This window comes from Dromiciops gliroides, chromosome 2, assembly GCF_019393635.1.
Source record: "Dromiciops gliroides isolate mDroGli1 chromosome 2, mDroGli1.pri, whole genome shotgun sequence".
In the NCBI taxonomy this organism is placed as follows: Eukaryota; Metazoa; Chordata; class Mammalia; order Microbiotheria; family Microbiotheriidae; genus Dromiciops; species Dromiciops gliroides.
The window spans coordinates 585,744,484-585,764,019 of NC_057862.1; positions in this window are offsets into that span (position 1 = coordinate 585,744,484).

Sequence of the window (19,536 nt, forward strand, 5' to 3'; positions counted from 1 at the left end):
AGAAAGAAAGAAAGAAAGAAAGAAAGAAAGAAAGAAAGAAAGAAAGAAAATAAATTAGCTCCTTGAAGTCAGGGGCCATGTTTTTACCTTTCTTTGCTTCCCCAGAACTTAACACAGTGCCTGGTATATATTAAATAGTCAATTAAATAAATGCTCGTTGACTTGACCATTTTGTTGACCTTAATAATAATAGTAATAGACAGTATTTATATAGTGCCAAACACTGTGCTAAGAATTTTACAAATGTTTTCTCACTTGATCTTCATAACAACCCTAGGAAATAGGTGCTATTATTATTCCCATTTTACAGATGAAGGAATTGAAGTTAAGTAACTTGCTCAACCTAACACAGGAACTATCTGAGGCTGTATTTGAACTAAATTCTTCCTGATTTTAGCCCTGCTCCCTATCCATTATACCACCTAGCTGTCTTCTCCTGGGCCAAGAAAGGGCCACCTCATTATCAGACACTCTAGAAGAGGAAGAGAAAGTGGTAAATTATGTCAAGAGGTTTTGAGTACAGAAAAGGAAATATATATATATATATATACACACACACACACACACACACACACACACACATATATATATATTTGCCTTTTCCAAAACATGATCATCAAAAATTCCCAAAATTGACTGTGTGGGAATCAGCATTGAGACCCAGAACCTGAAAACTCTATGACCAATTTACACAAGCAAGTCATTTAAGGATTTGTGGAAGTCAGCAACTTCTACAAAACATTCATTCTTCAAGATGGAATCTAGAGCTGTCATACCACGTCTGTCAAGGAAACTCAAGAGCCTCTCCCTAAAGGTGATCCCAAGGTGGTTTGTAATGAGTGAAATCTTTAAGGGATTTTGAAGTTACTGTTGGCCAAGTCATAAAGTGAGCTTTCCCAGCCTCTGAATCAGTCTCTCTGAGTAGATACCAACTTCTAGGTGGCAAAAATCCAGGTTATTATAACTCATTTTGCCCTAAATTGACTATGTATATGTGATCTATATATATGACATTTTAGCGTGAGAGATTTGCTCCTTTGCTTCTTTTGCACATGATTTTCCCTTTGGAATGCACACAGGGGTACTGGACAATAGTTGGTGATTCCATGTTTATTTTTTTAGCTAGATGTCCAAAATCTGGTCCAGTTGCAATAGAAAAGGACATTAATGCTTTGCCAGGCTATAGCTTTATTGAACAATTTAGCCCTTCATTTAAAACAAGAATTTCCAAAGTAAATACCTCAAATATTAATCTATTTTTAAGGAAAGAAACAAAAATGGAAAGTAATCTTTTGTTTCAAAGACAATAGAATTAATATACTATGCTTTTCATTACTTTTTGTACAACAGATGTTTTTAAATGTTCTGTTTATCAAGTGGCTTCAGTTAAACAAGGGTTAATGACCACAGACCAGGATCATTCCCAGCAATCAGAAGTTGTATCCTATATGTAGCCTATATGAAGAACAGGCTTGAAGCAAGTATAGACATGAGAGAAATGGTGATCAAATAATAAGCTTATGTACCTTCCAAATCAATCAGTCATCACAACAGTGGGGTGAGGAATTGGAGAGTATAGGCCATATCAGATCCATTTGAGTATACTAGTATACACACACACACACACACACCAAATATATATATCTATATGCATGCATACATATATATGTGTGTGTGTATGTGTAAATATATATATATATATATATATATATATATATATATATATATATATATATATATATATATAAAATCACTTTTTATGGGTTGTTCTTCCCAGTAGAATATAAACTTCTTGAAAGCAAGGACTGTTTTTTTTTCTTTGAATCCCTAGTATCTGGGGCACAAAGTAGCCACTTAAATGTTTGTTGAATTTGCCTGATTTAAAGATCTAAGAGAGAGAATTAGAAAAGAACAGAGAAAGCATGAGTATGAAAAATGAGAAGGAACCAAGGTAAAAAACCAACACAGGGGCAGCTAGGTGGCGCAGTGGATAAAGCACCGGCCCTGGATTCAGGAGTACCTGAGTTCAAATCCAGCCTCAGACACTTGACACTTACTAGCTGTGTGACCCTGGGCAAGTCACTTAACCCCCATTGCCCCGCAAAAAAAAAAAGCCAAGACAGAAAATCAATACAGGAGCTCAGGCAAAGTAATAAAATGACAACTTGACAACTCATGCAATTGAGGAATGGCTGAACAAATTATGATTTTAAAATGTATCAGAATACTACTTTACCATAAGAGCTGACCTATATGAAGAATATTAAGAAATATGTCACATAAAGTGATTTACTATGGTAAAGAAAGTAGAATCTGAATTACTACAGAAATTACAAAAATAGAAATAATATAAGCAACACTGGGAAAGTACACAAAATAAAGTAATAGAAGAAGGGTCATAGAAGCAAAAAATAATATTCTAATTCTTAACATGCATATTTTTAACAGATTCTAAATAATGAAGTTTATATGAAGCTAGGGCCCTCCTAAAACTCTGAGCATACATGGAACCAGATTTGATCCTGGGGGCCTGACCCCATTATTTTTTTACTGACTCATTGATTCCTCCCCTAAGTAAAATTCAAAATTGGAATAAAGCTTAGATATGACTTGTGTCTAAGTTTCTAAGTAGCTAATAGGGTACCTCTTCCCATATAAGTATTTAGTGTACTATGGAACAGCATTTGTTTCCTCCATCAAGAAAATGTACAAGACAGTAAGGATTCCTAATGAACATAACAGTAACGTTGTTGTTGAAGAGGACTATAACATCAGGAGGTGATTGTCATGACTTGCAGTGAATTGGATTTAAGTGACAGAGGACTATGTAAGGTCACCAACCTCACTCTTTCCCCCAGAGCCATCTGGGTCCAGTGACAAGTTATATATCAGGACAACTGGAGATGTCCCTGAATGTTTAAGGCAATTGGGGTTAAGTGACTTGCCCAGGCTCACACATCTAGTAAGTGTCTGCGGTGAGATTTGAATTCAAGTCCTCCCAACTTCAAGGCCAGTGTTCTATCTATTGCATCACCTAGTTGCCCCAACAGTAATATAAAACACTTAAGAAGTTGATTATATTTCCCCAGACCACTCCCAAGCTATAGATACTTTGGGACTAATTAATAAATATTCCCCATTCTCCTTATACTTAGACTAGTTTAGCAACTCAGGAAATTATCATGAAGGGTTTTCATGGTCAAGATCCTGACTGAGCCTCCATAGAAGATTCTCTTTTTCTCCCTCTGGGAAGCTGATAACCCAAGTCAACTCAAAAGCTCAATCTCTTGGAAACTCTAAAACTAGGGAACTCTTAAACTCAGGATTACTTATGGAAATAACTCCCAAGGATGGGAATATCCATTTTTAGAATTGTTCTTTTCTGGTCTGTGAATTGGAGGTCGAGGAATTCCCTACTCAGACAAGCAAAGACTGCTCATTGTGTTTCTATAGTAAGTCACCATTTTCTGCTCATAAGAAGGAAAGTCTTAATGCATTATGGCGTGGACGACCAAGAGACAGAAGGAGACAATTTGTATGTCAGGAGGAGATGGCCCCACTGATCTCACTCAGTAAGATGTCACTGTGCTAGTCCACTCCATGGGAGATGACTGCAGCAAGGTTCATAACACACAATCTCATCAAGTTAATTGAAAGGAATTCTTAAAAATTGATTAGGGGTTCCTCTAATCAGCCCCCTTAAATAAGGTTTTCATGTGTGATCATTTTTCATTTGTGCACTTGAAGCTTTTTATTTGTTGATTGTTCCTAAGTTTAGAAAATAAATAAATTCCAAATTGTTACACACATTGTGTTAAGTGTCCTTTTAACAGTAATTTGATATGTGCTGGCCATGTATTCTAGGCCAGTGATTCAGGCTTGGGATTGAAATGCAATGAGATACTCACAGACCATTTGACATTAACAAAAAGAAATTTGCTTAACAATAACATGGGAAGGATAGTTATCAAGGATACATTATTGATTCAGTTGAGTTCAGTTCCCTTTTCTCCACATTTGCCATAGTGGTGCATCTGGTCAGTAGGGTGTATTGAGCCTAAGGTGTTCCCTATTCCTCATGCTTTTTATACTTAAGAAGTCCAAAAGATATATCAACAGTTTGAACTTTAGTCTGGACCAATTAATTTGAATTTGAATTTGGATCAATTAAGTCTCAATTTCATCATCATTTAGGGGAAACCAAGCCTAGCCTTTGTGAGGGGGTAAATGTTGCTCCTTCTGCATCATGCCTCATTGTGTTTCTTAAAGGTATAACTGTCAAAAACATGAATCTGTATAATTTCACCCTAAATTAATAACAGTAATGCTGGTGTTTATATATGGAAAGTTGACACTCCTAGCATTCTATCAGTAGACTATAGAATTTACATTGTTTCTGGTAAAGGTGAGGATTTGCAGTAATCCTTCCATATCTGTGACTAATGGCATATTTTTTTGGCACAGCTAATGGAGGCATAGTCTGTCATATGAATCAGGGTGAAGCTATTTACTTTTCCATGTAGATCTCCATGTAGGATTCAAACTTACAAATTTTAGGCAGTATGCTGTAGGCCATGAAACTAATCACCCATAAACAACTTTAAATGAATGGGAAAAAACACACCATTAGACACATCAAAAGAGAATAACATTTGAGTCATCACTATGTAAATGACCACAGTATTTTGTTTTCATTTTACTAATATATTCATTAGCACAGCTGAAAGCTTTCTGTGAAATGTAAACTATGCCTCACAGTAGCTCTGGGAACAGGATTTTTTAAACAACCTGATGTGTTGTTAAAGGACTAAGAGTTTAAGGGCCTTGGTTGAAAGAAAGTCGGTAAATCATTGCAGAATTCCTGGCCCCAATTCCTCTCAATAAGCCTTGCTCCTTCTATGACATGGCATTTGATTATTTATATGGTTTTATATGATCATAGAGCAAGAGCAAGCTATAACAGATGGATAGCTCTATCAATGCAAGTGTTGTTGAGGAAGAAACACTACTTTCTCCGCACACCCCACCCCCCAACCGTGGATTAAGGGGAGGACATGGACTACAATGCCACAGGATGGAATTGTACTGTGTACTAGTAAAGAAAATACCACAGAGACCAATAAGATAAAATTCATTGAAGTCTCAATGAATTAAATATCACAATATGTAGTTTTACTAGTTAGAATATTTTTTCTTCCTTTTACCGTGATTCATGCCAAAGAAAATAAAGAATAGATCCCAGTTCTAATGCTTATTACTTATGTATCTTTTGGCAAGTCCTTTAATATTTCTGGGTCTTAGGACTAATTTCTGAGATGCCTTTCAGCTCTAGATATATGATCCCATCATCCTTGAATTTGTCATCTGTCATTTCTTCTACCTCAATACAACCAAACCTGATTCTATTCTATGGATACCATATGCCTTGTGATCTTTTTTTACTAAATCTATTCTTTATTTTCTTTGACATAAGTCATGGTAACTAATGCTATTTCTATACCATTCCTCTACTACCATTCTGCCATGACCTTTTTTCTTTTGAAGTCTATGTGTTATACTTGTACCACCCTTTCCCCTGTTACAATCTATCATCCACCAAGAATGGCTCGGACATTAGTATTATGACAGTTTACTTACAGGCAAGATAAGGTGAGAAATTTCACCTAGCATAAGTAGAAGACCTAGAAGTAGAGTCCAAGATTGGGGTGGGAGGGAGATGAAGATCATGACCAATAATGTAGGCAGTATAGTCAGGAGATGGCTGGAAAGTGATCTTTTTAGATCTTTCAGAGGGTGTATAAGAAAGAGATGGGCTCTCTGTGTCCTTTCACACATCCATCTTAACTGGAAGCCTTCTAATCCTATTCTACATATCAACTACTCTGAACCTGTTATTCCCTTATCCCCAGCTGCATTGTCTACCCTTCATGCCTAGAACAGATTGAACTAAGATTCTTGCTTCACTGAGAAAATTGAGGCAATCCAAAGTGAACTACCTCAACTCCTTTCTTCCATTTCTCAAACGTTCTGACTGATGATATCCTTTATTGTGTCTTTCTCTAACCACACAAGTTATATTTCTACAACTCAGCAAGGCCATTCCTGTAATAGCACTGAGATACTTCTGTCCTTAACTCTGGTCTATCTCTGGGACCTTTTCCCAAGACACTCCCTCTCTTATGCATCTTTAATCTTCCCTTTACCAAAATCTCCTCCTCATCTGCCTAGAAACATGATAAAGACTCCAAAGTCTTACCAACCAAGCTTCCTCTCATCCACACATGTCTGGACTCTATCCAGATTCTTCTCCATATTGTCTGTTTCACTGACACCCTGAAAATCCTCCCTCCACCCCGGGTCAGAGAAACCGTGGCTCCTGCTTAGTGACTTCCTCCCTCTGACTAGCCATGCCTCTCCTCATTATCACTTGGACCGTCCTCAATCTTTTTCTCTCCCACTGCATCATCCCCAGTGGGTGCCCCTTCCCAATACTCCTAGTTCCCCTTTATGTGTTGTTTTCCCCCATTCAAATGTAAGCTCCTTGAGGATAGATACTGCCTTGTCTGCCTATATATGTATCTCCAGTGCCTAGTACAGTGCCTGAAATATAATCCTTAGTAAGTGTTCTATCTATTCTATCTATTTATCCTTGACCTTTCTAGCTGATCTAATATAACATCTCTCACTTCTTCAGTGCTAAAATTCCTGAAAAAAATTTATTTAGACCTACTGCTTTACTCCTCAATCTCTTCAACCTCTTGCAATTAGGCCTGAACTGATATCACTCTTTTGAAACTACTCCCTCCCAAGACACTGATGATCCCCTAAATACCAAATTCAATGGTCTTTCTAAGTTACTCTTGACCTCTCTGCAGTTTTTAACACTGCTAACCACCCCCTCCTACTCACTAGATGCTATCTCTTCCCTGGGAGAACATACTCTCCTGGTTGTTCTCCTACCTCACAGTATCCTCTTCCCAACACCTTAATATCATTGTCCCCAATAGGTCTGCCCCAGGCCTTTTCCTGTTCTTCCTTAGCATCCTGGCATTAAGCAGGAAAGAAATTGCTCAGAATAGCAACAAGACCAAGATTTCTACAAAGCAAAACCCTGATGGGATTTATTCTACAGGGAAGGCTTTTGGGGGGTTATGAGTTGAACTAAACAGCCACAGAGATCCCTTCTAACTTTGAACTTCTGTGATTCATTAAATACAATAAACTGTGTATACACACATGTAGACAGTAAAGGGGTTAATTGAGGTGATTGTGTAGATGGTTTGTACAAAAATACGTTATTTGGCCAAAGGTGTCCTTAGTCAAAGGGTGTTTTAAGGTCTAAATTAACCAGCTAATTTCACTGCTTCATGGAGGACTAGAAGTGTGGAATGGATCAATCAACATTTATTAAACACTCATTCTGTCCCAGGAACTTTGCTATGCATTCAAGATACAAAAACAAAAGCAAAATAGTCCCTGACCTTAAGAAGTATGCATTCTAAGCAAGGACTGTTGCATATACTGTCACCAAGTTATGGATTTGTTGGATGGTTTGGTTGAACTGGTTTGTTTGTTTTTTAATCTTTGTTACAAAGGAAGTCCCACTGCTAGGTGAGGTCTTCCAGATTCTTGTGAAAACCATGTTATAACTTCAATACTTTAGAAAACTGTGATTTCCCAGGTTATACTCTTGTATGCCTTAGTAAAATGTCTTCGAATGAATGGATGAAGAGCAGATGAATGAAAAAAGCATTTATTGTTTACTATGTACCAGACACTGTGCTAAGCAGTGAGAATACAAATAAAAGCAAGCAAAATGTTTTCTCCCTCTCAAGGAGTTTATATTCTAATATTGGAAGTCAACTTATAAAGGGAAACTAGGGTTGGAAAGAAAAAGAGAGGGTATTTGCAGTGATAGCATGGTTTGGAAATGGCCAAGAAGTGGTATGATAGTCTGGTTTGGGGGGAAAAAGGGGGTCATATATCAGGGCAGAGGATCCTAGGAGTAGATGCCTTCCAGTTGGGGAAGGAAGAGGAGTGGTAGAGTACAGAGGTGTCAAACACATGGCCCTTGGGCAGCAATGTGGAAGCACCAGATTAAAATGTAAATGGGGGGGGCAGCTAGGTGGTGCAGTGGATAAAGCACAGTCCCTGGATTCAGGAGGACCTGAGTTCAAATCCGGCCTCGGACACTTGACACTTGCTAGCTGTGTGACCCTGAGCAAGTCACTTAACCCTCATTGCTCCGCCAAAAAGGAAAAAAATGTAAATGGGAAATATTTAACAAAATAAATAAAATTACAATAAAACATATACAACATTACATCTTAACATTAAGTCAATATGCAACCTGCAGAGATCCTTATGCATGGATAAGTGGTCCATCATTTCTATTTTGAGTTCGACATCACTGATGTAGTGGAAAGGCATCTGGGTTAGAACCAACTTTAGTCCTAGTCTTTGATGTCATCTTACTGTGTGACTCTTGTCTAATGATTTCAGTCTATCTGGGCTTCAATGTCTTCATCTTTAGAATGATAATGGTTCAAATTGGGAAAATATTCATTGTTGATGGGTAAGATGAATGAATAAACTAAAATGATGATACTACTTAAATTAAATTACTCATTCAACATCATACCAAACTATCAAAGGATTACTTTATAGAACTAGAAAAAGTAATAATGAAATCATATGGAGACAAAAAGTTCAAGAATCTTTTTTTGTTTTTTGCAGGGCAATTGGGGTTAAGTGACTTGCCCAGGGTCACACAACCAAGTAAGTGTTAAGTGTCTGAGGCCGGATTTGAACTCAGGTCCTCCTGAATCCAGGGTCGGTGCTCTATCCACTGTACCACCTAGCTGCCCCTAAAAGTTCAAGAATCTTAATGAAAATAATGAAAAGAAGTAGGAACAAAGAGTGTCCAGCAATCCAAATCTCAAACTACAGTACAAATACAAAATACCAAAAAAAAAAAAAATGTGGTATTGGTAAAAAAAAAAAAATAGAACACTTGACTGATGGAACAAATTGGGTACACAATACACAAAACCAAATATATCTAATATCCTAAAATTCAATAAACGCAAGGATGGCAGCTACTGGAAAAAGGACTTAAAATTTGACAAAAATTACTAGGAAATTTGGACAGCAATATGGAGGAAATTAGATTCAGAACAATATCTCACACCTTATACCAAGATAAACTTCAAATGGATGAATGGCCTAGAAATTAAACATCATAAACAAATTAGAGAAATATGAAAAAAATAGCCACTAAATCTCAAGATAGAAGAAAAGTTCATAACTAAACAAGGAATAGAGAGGATAACAGAAGACAAAATGGATAATTTTGAATACATAAAATTAAAAAGACTGTAGGGGCAGCTAGGTGGCTCAGTGGATAGAGCACTGGATTTAGAAGGACCTGAGTTCAAATATGACCTCAGATACTTGACACTTACTAGCTTGTGACCCTGGGAAAGTCACTCAACCCTCATTGCCCTGCAAAAAAAGAAAAAAGAAAGAAAAAGAAATAGGTCCCATGTGTACAAAAATATTTGTAACAGCTCATTTTGTGGAGGCAAAAAAAATGGAAACTATAGGGATTCTCATCAACTGAGGAATGGCTGAATAAGTTATGGCATATGAATGTGAATATAGTTGTGTTGTAAGAAATGAGAAAATAGATGATTTCAAAGAGCTATGGAAAATGTATATGAACAGATGCAGAGTGAAGTAAAAAGAAACACAATAATTAGTTATACTATTATAATATTTAATTAAATATATTAAATTAAATTAATTAATTATATTAAATATAAAATTAACCATTTGGAAGACTTTTGTTAAAACTACGTATATGTGTGTGTTTGTGTTTATATATATATATATATGTATATGTATATAAAATATGCCAATAAGGGATTTCTTTTGCAAGACTATACATATTTGTCATAAGGAGTTTGTTTTTCTTTTCTCTTTTGTTCAATGAGGTTGGGAATGGGAAGGAGAGAAAATACATTTCTATTAATTACAAAAATTTTGTTAAATAGAGAAATGGAGGGATGCTACAGAAATATGTTACATGCACTTTTATATGAGGTCACAGTATTGTTAGTTTTTTTTAATTGTTTCACCTTGTCACAAGTCACCTCCCCAGTTTGGAGAATACATACACTAAGGCAGTCTTTGGGCATCTAGGTGGTTTTGTGAATAGAGTGCCAGGTCTGAAGTCAGGAAGAGTCTTCCTGAGTTCCAATGTGTCCTCAGATACTTACTAGCTGTGTGACCATGGGCAAGTCACTTAACCCTATGTACCTTAGTTCCTCATCTGTAAAATGAACTGGAGAAGGAAATAGCAAACCACTGTATTATCTTTGCCAAGAAAATTCCAAATAGGGCCACGAAGAGTTGGACATGACTGAAATGAGTCAACAAAACAAGGCAATCTCCAGTCCAAATTGGAAAACAAAACAGTCTCTCACTATATCACAATAGCAAGTATCACGTTTTCTACAAGTCATGGCTGAAAAAAACTGGGCCATCCTCACAGTTGGAATGGGACCTACTTTAGCTCCCTGTTTAAGAACATCTGGAAGGTCAAGGTTTGAAAAGAACAGCTGGTCACAATCCACAGGAAGATTGAGCTCTCTAAACTCCCCTCCCTGGAGGCATATCTTAAAAGGAAAGGAGTTAGATGGGAGAAAAGGATTTAAGGAGTGAAAGCACATGTTTAAATTCAAGAAAGACAAGAAAATTTGGTTTGCATGGGAAACAGAAGGGAAAAAAAAGCTTCAAAGGATCTAGAAAAACATCTAGAGATGTGAGATGACACTTAAAATCTATCACTCCTTTCTTATATACATGATGATGCCGTTCATAAGCACATTTTAAATGGGAGGCGTGAAAAGAGAATAAAGATCTAGTACAAGAGGCTCAACATGTATGAATTTCATTTCAGAAGCAGATTGGCCACTCATAAGGCTTTTGTTATTCAGTTTTCTCAAAAGTAATGATGTCATTCCCAGGAGCAAAGCTTTAAAAATTGTATCAAGAGCCAATTTCCAGGCATATTTGTCACTAGCCAGCTACAAGAAAACACAAGAATTGTATGGGGTCTCTCCTCACTCTTAAACCTGCATCCTGAATAAATGGAAGTAAGGGTATGCTGGAGTCAGCTTTTACTCCTCATAAGAGTCGATTGCCAAATTTTCATCGTGAGTATTTATACTTCAGAAATGCTACAAATTATTTCTTGATTTGTTGATTTCTAGACTTAAGGGATGGAAAAATATTGACAATGAGGATTAAACTTAAGAGTGGGTATATATCCCCTCCTCATTCTCCCAGCCTGCTAGCACACTCCTGATCACCTCCCTTCTGACCCTTGTAATCAACAACTGAATTTAGCCACTCCCTCCTCAATACTTTATTCCTATGGTCCCACATACCATCCAGGATGGAGGTTCTTTTGTTGTCCATATGTGATGGGGGTGCAGGAGGGCAAAGGAGATGAGGATCTGGAAGAGGCTTTATTTGGAGGAGAGACAACACTCATAATAGGTAAGATAATGGAAAGAAACTCTGAAATTTAACTTCAAATCCTGCCTGTGACTCTGTGTTTGTAACTATATGATTGAATGTTTTTGAGTCTGTTACTCCATCTCTAAAATGGGGGTGAAGTGATAGCATGGAGAAATGTTTAGAGATCTGTGGTTAAGATCTACCTCTGAAACATAGTGGCTGGACACATCTCAGTACCCCTAGTCTAAACTTTAAACTCTCTAAATCAAGTAGTTAGGTGGTTTGATGGATAGACCATTAGACCTGGAGTTAGGAAGGCCTGAGTTTAAATGTGGCTTCAGACTGTTATTGGCTCTGTGACCCTGAGCAAGTCACTTAACCATTCTCTGCCTCAGTTTCCTCATGTGTAAAATAGGGATTATAATAGCATCTCATGGAGGGCAGCTAGGTAGCACAGTGGATAAAGCACCGGTCCTGGATTCGGGAGGACCTAAGTTCAAATCTGGCCTCAGACACTTGACACTTACTAGCTGTGTGACCCTGGGCAAGTCACTTAACCCTCACTGCCACACACACATACACACACACACACACACACACACACACACACATGCAAAAAATAGCACCTTATCTATTGTGTAAATCAAATAAGAGTATTTGTAAAATGCTTTGTAAGCCTTAAAGTGCTATATGAATGCTAATTATTGTTATTAAACTATATATTGAAGAACTATTGCGGATCTGCACTCATAGAGGGAGTTTCTTCACTAACAGTTTCCAACTTTAATGAACTCACAGATCCTGACCACCTCTCAAAAAAAAATGAAGATTAGCAAGACCTGTAGTACCTACCCTATAGGGTTTTCCTAAGGATCAAATCAGTCAATATCTATATAGCCATATATATGGATATATATGGATATATACATGCGTGTGTAAATAATCTGGCTCATTCTCCCAAATCTGTTTCATTTCTCCCTTAGCGTTCCAGAGGTATCCTGAGAGGTCAGCTCAAGCCCCTGCAAGTTGGATTTATCCCAAAGTTAGGTCCTCTTCAGTTCCATTTAACCACTTAACATAGATTTGCTTTTACTAAGGAACATTTACTTTGAAGATATAGCAAGAACAAAAGTACAAAAATTTCCTCTCAACCCTTTATGAGCACACTCTCCCTTACATCTCATTCTTTTGGAACATGTGTGTGTGTGTGTGTGTGTGTGTGAGTGAGGTGGGGTGGGGTTACACTGTCAGCTCAGTTCTCACATGGTATTGGTCCCACCAATGTCCCACTCAAGTTCAAATGTGGCATGACTGCAAGGTGAGTTCTTGAGTCTCAGCTACAACTGGGCTGGGTACCAAAGGTTGGTTACTCTAAAAGATCACTCCTTGTTCTTTAAGAAATCGATGCTGGACTGCCTGCAGAACCCATCTTGGATTCTTGACTCCTAAATTCCTGGGACTTCCTCTCCTGACCTCTAAGTTACTATTCTTCACCTAAAACAGAAAAGAACAGAAAAACAGTGCAGAGGTCTTTCAAGGAAGACGGCTCATTTCTTAGGGCCACACGTCCTCAGAGGGTAAAAGACCCCCTGCCTCTCTCCTTAAGGCCTTGTCTCTCACCAGAAGTTTTCAGCAAAGGAGCCAAACCCCTAAAACATGAGAGAATAAACTGAGCAAGGCCAATAAATAAAAAAGATAGTCCCTGCCCTCCGGGAGCTTACTTACAATCTAAGGACAGACAATACACAAAACATGCATTGTACGAAAAAAGCATGGTAGCAGGTACCCACGCCTTGTTCCATGCAGTTGAAGCCAGATAGAACAGCAGATACAGAGTGGAGGGTGCCACAAAGTCTCAATTTCTGCCTTCTTGATATATATACTTCTTGATAGTAGTTTACCACTCCACCCTCCAGCCCTCCAATCAGAGGGGAGAGGCAGCTAAGGGAGGTGCCATCAGTCCAGGCTTGAGTTAGCAGCATGGTGATGAGATTAGAGTTGATGAACTTAATCTGGGAGGACCATTTTATTCCATAGAGTTAAAACCAGGCAAGGCAGCAGATGCAGAGTAGAGTAGTACTATGTGCCAGGCACTATGATAATTACCGGGGATATAAAGAAAGTAAAAAAAATAATCCATGTTCTCAAGAAACTCACAGTCTAATGGAAGAGACAAGATGTATATACCTGTGCACAAACAAAATAGAGGATCAATTGGAGATTATTTCAGAGGTCATATTACGATTAAAGGGGATCAGGAAAGCCTTCAGACATGAAGGAATCCTCGATAATAGAGGCAGAGGTGATGCTCAGAACACTCCAGGAATGTGAGACAGTCACTAAAAAAAAAAGGTATGGTGGCAAGAGATGGAGTATCTTGTGTCAAGAACAGTAAGGAGGCCAATGCCACTGGATTTCAAATTACGTGGAGGGGAGTAAAGTTTAAGGAGACTGGAAAAGTAGGAGGAGAGCAGGTTGTAAAGGACTTTAAAAGCCAGAGGATTTCATATTTGATCCTGGAGGTTATAGAGAGCTAGTGGAGTCTATCAAGTAGGGATCAGACTTGTGCTTTAGGAAGATGAATTTGACAGCTCAGTAGAAGATAGACTGGAATGGGGAGAGACTTGTGTTAGACAAACCAACCGGTAGGCTGTTGCAATAGTCCAGGCATGAGGAGTCTACACCAGGGTGCTAGCAGTATCAAAGGAGAGAAGGGGGCATGTACCAGAGATGTTGCCAAGGTGAAATCCACAGGCTTCTGCAACTGATTAGATATGGGAGTTGAAAGAGAGTAAGGACTTGAGGATGATCCCTAGGGTGTGATACTGGATGACTGGGTGGATGGCAGTGCCCTTGACAGTAATAGGGAAATTAGGAAGAGGGGAGATTTTGGGAAAAGATAATAAGATCAGTTTTGGATATGTCGAATTTAAGATATCTACAAGAAATTCAGTACAGCCTGTCCAATAGGGATGATTTGCATTAATATAGGAAATTTCTAGTCTGAAGTTCCCTACACTGGTGGCATCAAACTCAAATAGAAAAGGGGGTCACTAATACCATATATACATTTATACATATATGTACATATATGTACACACAGAGATATATTTCACTGTTATAGCATATTAACTTAGTTTTACAATGTAATGTTACCTATCTTTTATTGTATTTTTAACATTTTGTTTACTATTTTTGGAATATATTTTAATCTGGTTTCACCCAGCAAGCTGCATGTTTGACACCCTTGCCCTGCACCACTGAAATCACAAATATGGTGTGTTTGTTTGCTTTTTAAGTGCTATATCAGTGTCAGGAGAGGTGGCTGTAATAAAGTCCATACAGAGCTGACTTTACAACTAGGAAGACCCTAGTTTAAGTCTCACCTTTGACCCATATTGCTTGTGTCCAAGTTTCTTTCCTTTTGGGGGCGGGGGGGGGGGATGAGGGTTAAGTGACTTGCCTAGGGTCACACAGCTAGTAAGTGTCAAGTGTCTTGAGCTGGATTTGAACTCAGGTCCTCCTGAATGCAGGGACAGTGCTTTATCCACTGCACCACCTAGCTGCCCCTCCTGCCCAAGTTTCTTAAGCCCTGAGTGCTCTAGGCAACTCTCTATAAGATGATAAATGCAGAGAGGGTCCCTACCTGCATGGCTACGGGGAGTTTCCTCACCTGGGAGAAACCACAGGTCTGGTCCATATCCTTATACAAATATCACCTATTATTATCACAGCACAAGTATCGTTAATAGGAGGTGAAAGGGTTTGTTTCTTGGAGCCAGGCTGTGTGATGGCTGAGTGAAATCTACCGAGAAAATCTGGAACTATTATACTGGGGGAACTCTTTAAGTACTTACCTTCAACTCTTTTAGCTGAAATAATGAGTCCCTATAGTTAGCAGGGATGATACCTAAATTACCATAAAGAATATCTTGCTAACAAACAAAACAAAAGAATACCTTGCTAATAGTTGAAATCAGGGCTAAAGGCTAATTTAAGTTTCATGGTCACCACCATTGGGCTTTTGCTGGATACCTCAATGACCTCCTCAGTTGTTGCCCCCATTTAGTAGCAAGTCTCCCCTGGGCTGGAGCAGGATCACACATATATTATAACTGGAAAAACAGTAGATCCACCAGTCTGGAAGTTCAGTTTTTGTGTGTGTCATGGGCCCCTTTGAGAGTCTGGTGAACATCTTTCTCCAAAGAATATTTTTGGAATAATATGGACCTCTTCTCAGAATAGTATTTTTAAATAATTAGAGAAAATGCTAAATTTCAGTTAGGGGTAAGGGAAAATAAGATGTAACTGCTTTCCTATCTAAGTTCAGACCCCTCCTAAAATCTAAAAGCTCTGGATTCTAGTCCAACCCCTTAATTTTACAAAAGAGACAACTGAATCCCAGAAACTATCATTGCTTTATAGTTCTAGCATTGGAAGAGTCAATGCTGGTGATAGAAGGACCTCAGGAGTCATCTAGTCCAATTACTTCATTTTATAGTTGAAAAAACTGAACACCAAGGAGGTTAAGCGACTTATTTGTCAATGCAGATGATAATTTTAAATCTGTATAATTAGACATAAAATATGTGCATAACTAATGTATGATATATTTTAAATATGTATAAAACATACATATATTTACATATACATATAATTAATATACACATATAGAAATATATGTATAATGTGAAAAATATATGTATGTATATATGCGTGTGCATAGTTGTGAAGATGTGGCCACACCCTGGTAAAATTGTCTTGGCAGATGGGCTAAACCAGATTGATCTATAAAGTAACCTATAAGGCTCAAACTTGATGAATTGGGGGATGTCTACCCCAAGCATAAGAAGACTTCCCCCAGTGGGATGAGTGGATGAGATCCATTTGTTCCAAAGTCCACGAAGGCAGCTAAAGCAAGCACTGTGGAGCACTTAAACCTCAGTCAGACATCAAAAATGCCAAAGTCATTGACTGCATCCTGGGCCATCTCCAATTGTCTTGACTTTTGTCCTGCCACTGGATTTTAGTGCTCAGGAAGAGAGAGTGATGATGATGACTTTGTGCAACTCTGCCTCATTAAAGTCACCCCATGATGCCACTGGTCCTCTTGGAAAACAAATTAAAAATTGTAAAGCACTTAGCCTAGTGCCTAGAACATATTAAGTGCTATATCAATATTAGCTATTATTACCCCAAATCATACAGAGGTGAAATTTAAACCCGAGTCTTCTGGATTCTGGAGTGCTTTTCCCACTATAATATAATGATTTGTCCAGGGTTGCACAAGTAAGAAGTGGTAGACCTAGGATTTGAAACCAGTTCTTCCAACTTTCAATCCAGTGCTTTCTTTAAAATATTTTTTAAAAATTTTAAAATTTTATTGATGCCTTTGTTTTATACCACAGTCATTTCCTGATATATCCCTCCCACCCTTTCCCTTATAACAAAGAAAAAACAAAAACAAAAGCAACTGACAGAATAACTGCACCTGACAGCAGATACAGCATTCCATAGTCTCTCATCTTTCTAGCAGGAGGAGAGGTATGTTTCTTCATTTCTTCTCTAAACCCAAGATTAGTTATTAAAGTTACACCACATTCAATTTCATTTTATTTTCATTTGTGTGATTTTAGTCACTATGTATATTGTTTTCCCAGTTCTGCTTATTTCCCTCTGCATCAGTTCCTAAAAGTTTTCCATTTTTCTCCTAATTCCTAATATCCATTGTTTCCTACTGTGAAATAATATTCCATGACACCACATACCACCATTTATTTAGTCATTCTAACAGGTGATTGGCATGCACTTAGTTTCCAGTCCTTTGCTGCCACTGCCAAAACACACACACACTGCTATGAACATTTTTGTATACATGGGACCTTTCTTTCTGTCTGACACCTTTGGGATACATGCCTGGTAGTGGGGCCTCGGGGTCAAAGGGGATGAACAGTTTAGTGACTTTTTTCAAATAATTCAATGTTGTTTTCCAGAATGGTTGGATCAATTCACAGATCTACAGAGTATTGTTGGTGTGTTGGTCTTTCCACAGACTACTGAGGTCAACAATTTCCATCTTTTGTCATCATTGACAGACCCAAAAGTCATGACCCCATTTGGGGTTTTCTTGGCAAAGACACTAGAGTGGTTTGCCATTTTCTTCTCCAGCTCATTTTACAGAGGTGGAAACTGAGGTAAAAAGGGTTAAGTGACTTATCCAGGGTCACACAGCTAATAAGTGTATGAGGCCAGATTTGAACTCAGGAAGATGGTTCTTCCTGACTTCAGGCCTGGCACTCTATCGACTGTGACACTTAGCTGCCCCCAAAAGTCATAGTGTAGTTTGAAGTTTTAATAGCTTTGATAGCTTAAAACTGCACTAAGATTTTTGGGACACTACATATAAACTGTGTAAGCACATGTTGATAGCCCTTATAATACCACAACTTCACCGTTCATCAACCTCAGGTCTAATGATCTCACTCATCACTTCATTTAACCAACGTCATGACCACACTTTAAACTCTACCATCACCCAGAATTTCATTTCCTTCTGAGGTCCTTAAGTTCATTCTTTGACCATAATTCCCTGACACCTTCCCATCTCTCTCTCTCTCTCTCTCTCTCTCACCTTATTGTGATATCTGATCTCCTGATCCTCCCAGTCTTTCACCTCCTCTGAGTTTCCCAGGCCTCCCATTGAGCCTGAATCTCATGGCAGTCAAACCAGCTATTGCTCAAGTGAGATTTTTCCTTTACAGACATGCAAGTTACCATCACTCAGTGAAAGCCACAGCTGTTCTGGAACAGAAAATGACCTGGGCAGTTGCTATGGCAGCAAAGAAATGTCAGCAGTACAAGCAAGCAAGAAAAGCTACACCCACCTCAGAAGGGCAAACAGCAAAGGCTGCTCTGTCTGTGGGTGTCTGATAAATGGAAACCCCTGATGGCATCCTCCATTAGTCTGAGCTTTACCTTAGGCAGCAGGATGGAACTATGGTCACTTTGAATCTAACCATAGCTGGTCAGATTGCTTAAGGGTATGGTCAAAGCTGTGTTGTGGTGTCAGAAGAGGCAGTAAGATGGATAGAGTTTAGAACATGGCATCAGGAGAATCTGAGTTTAAATATTGCTTCCGACTATTAATAGCTAGGTATCATTCTTGACTCTTTATTCTTGCTAATCTTCTGCATCCAACCCGTTGCTCTCCTCCCTCCCCTCATTCAACTGTTGTCAAGTCCTATTGATTCTCTTTCACCTGTCATATACACCCCCTTCTTTTCTATAACATTATCACCCACCTTGATATGGGCCCTCGACCCCTGGACAATAGCCTTTTTTGGTTGGTCTCCCTGCCTTAATTCTCTACCCTCTGCAGTCCATCTGCCACTCAGCTGTCAAACTGATTGTCTTAAATCACAACTCTGATTCACAACCCCTTTATTCAATACACTCCAGTGACTCCCTATATAAAAATATAAATATAAAATCCTGTCTCTTAAAGCCTTTTGTAACCTAGCCTAGGGCAGGCAGGTGGTACAGTGGATAGAGTGCCAGACCTGAAGTCAGGAAGACTCATCTTCCTGAGTTCAAATCTGGCCTCATATACTTATTAGCTGTGTGACTCTGGACAAGTCACTTAACCCTGTTTACCTCATTTTCCTCATCTGTAAAATGAGTTAGAGAAAGGAAAATGGCAAACCACTCTAGAAGAGTCAGACACAACTGAACAAGAATATAAATAACCTAGTCTCCTTTTACCTCTCCAGTCTTCATGTATTATCTGTGTTTGCCAAAGCTACACAGCTCAAGGATTTATAGTTCCTGAGTCATGCTCAACACTTTACCACATCTGTGGCTTTGTTCATGAAATTTCTTATACCTGAAATGCCTTTTTCCATCTTTGCCTATTGCAATCTTACTTGTTCATTAAGATGTCACTCAGATACCACATCTTCAATGAAGCTTTCCCTGTAACAATAACCCCCTTCTATCATCTCTCATAGTACT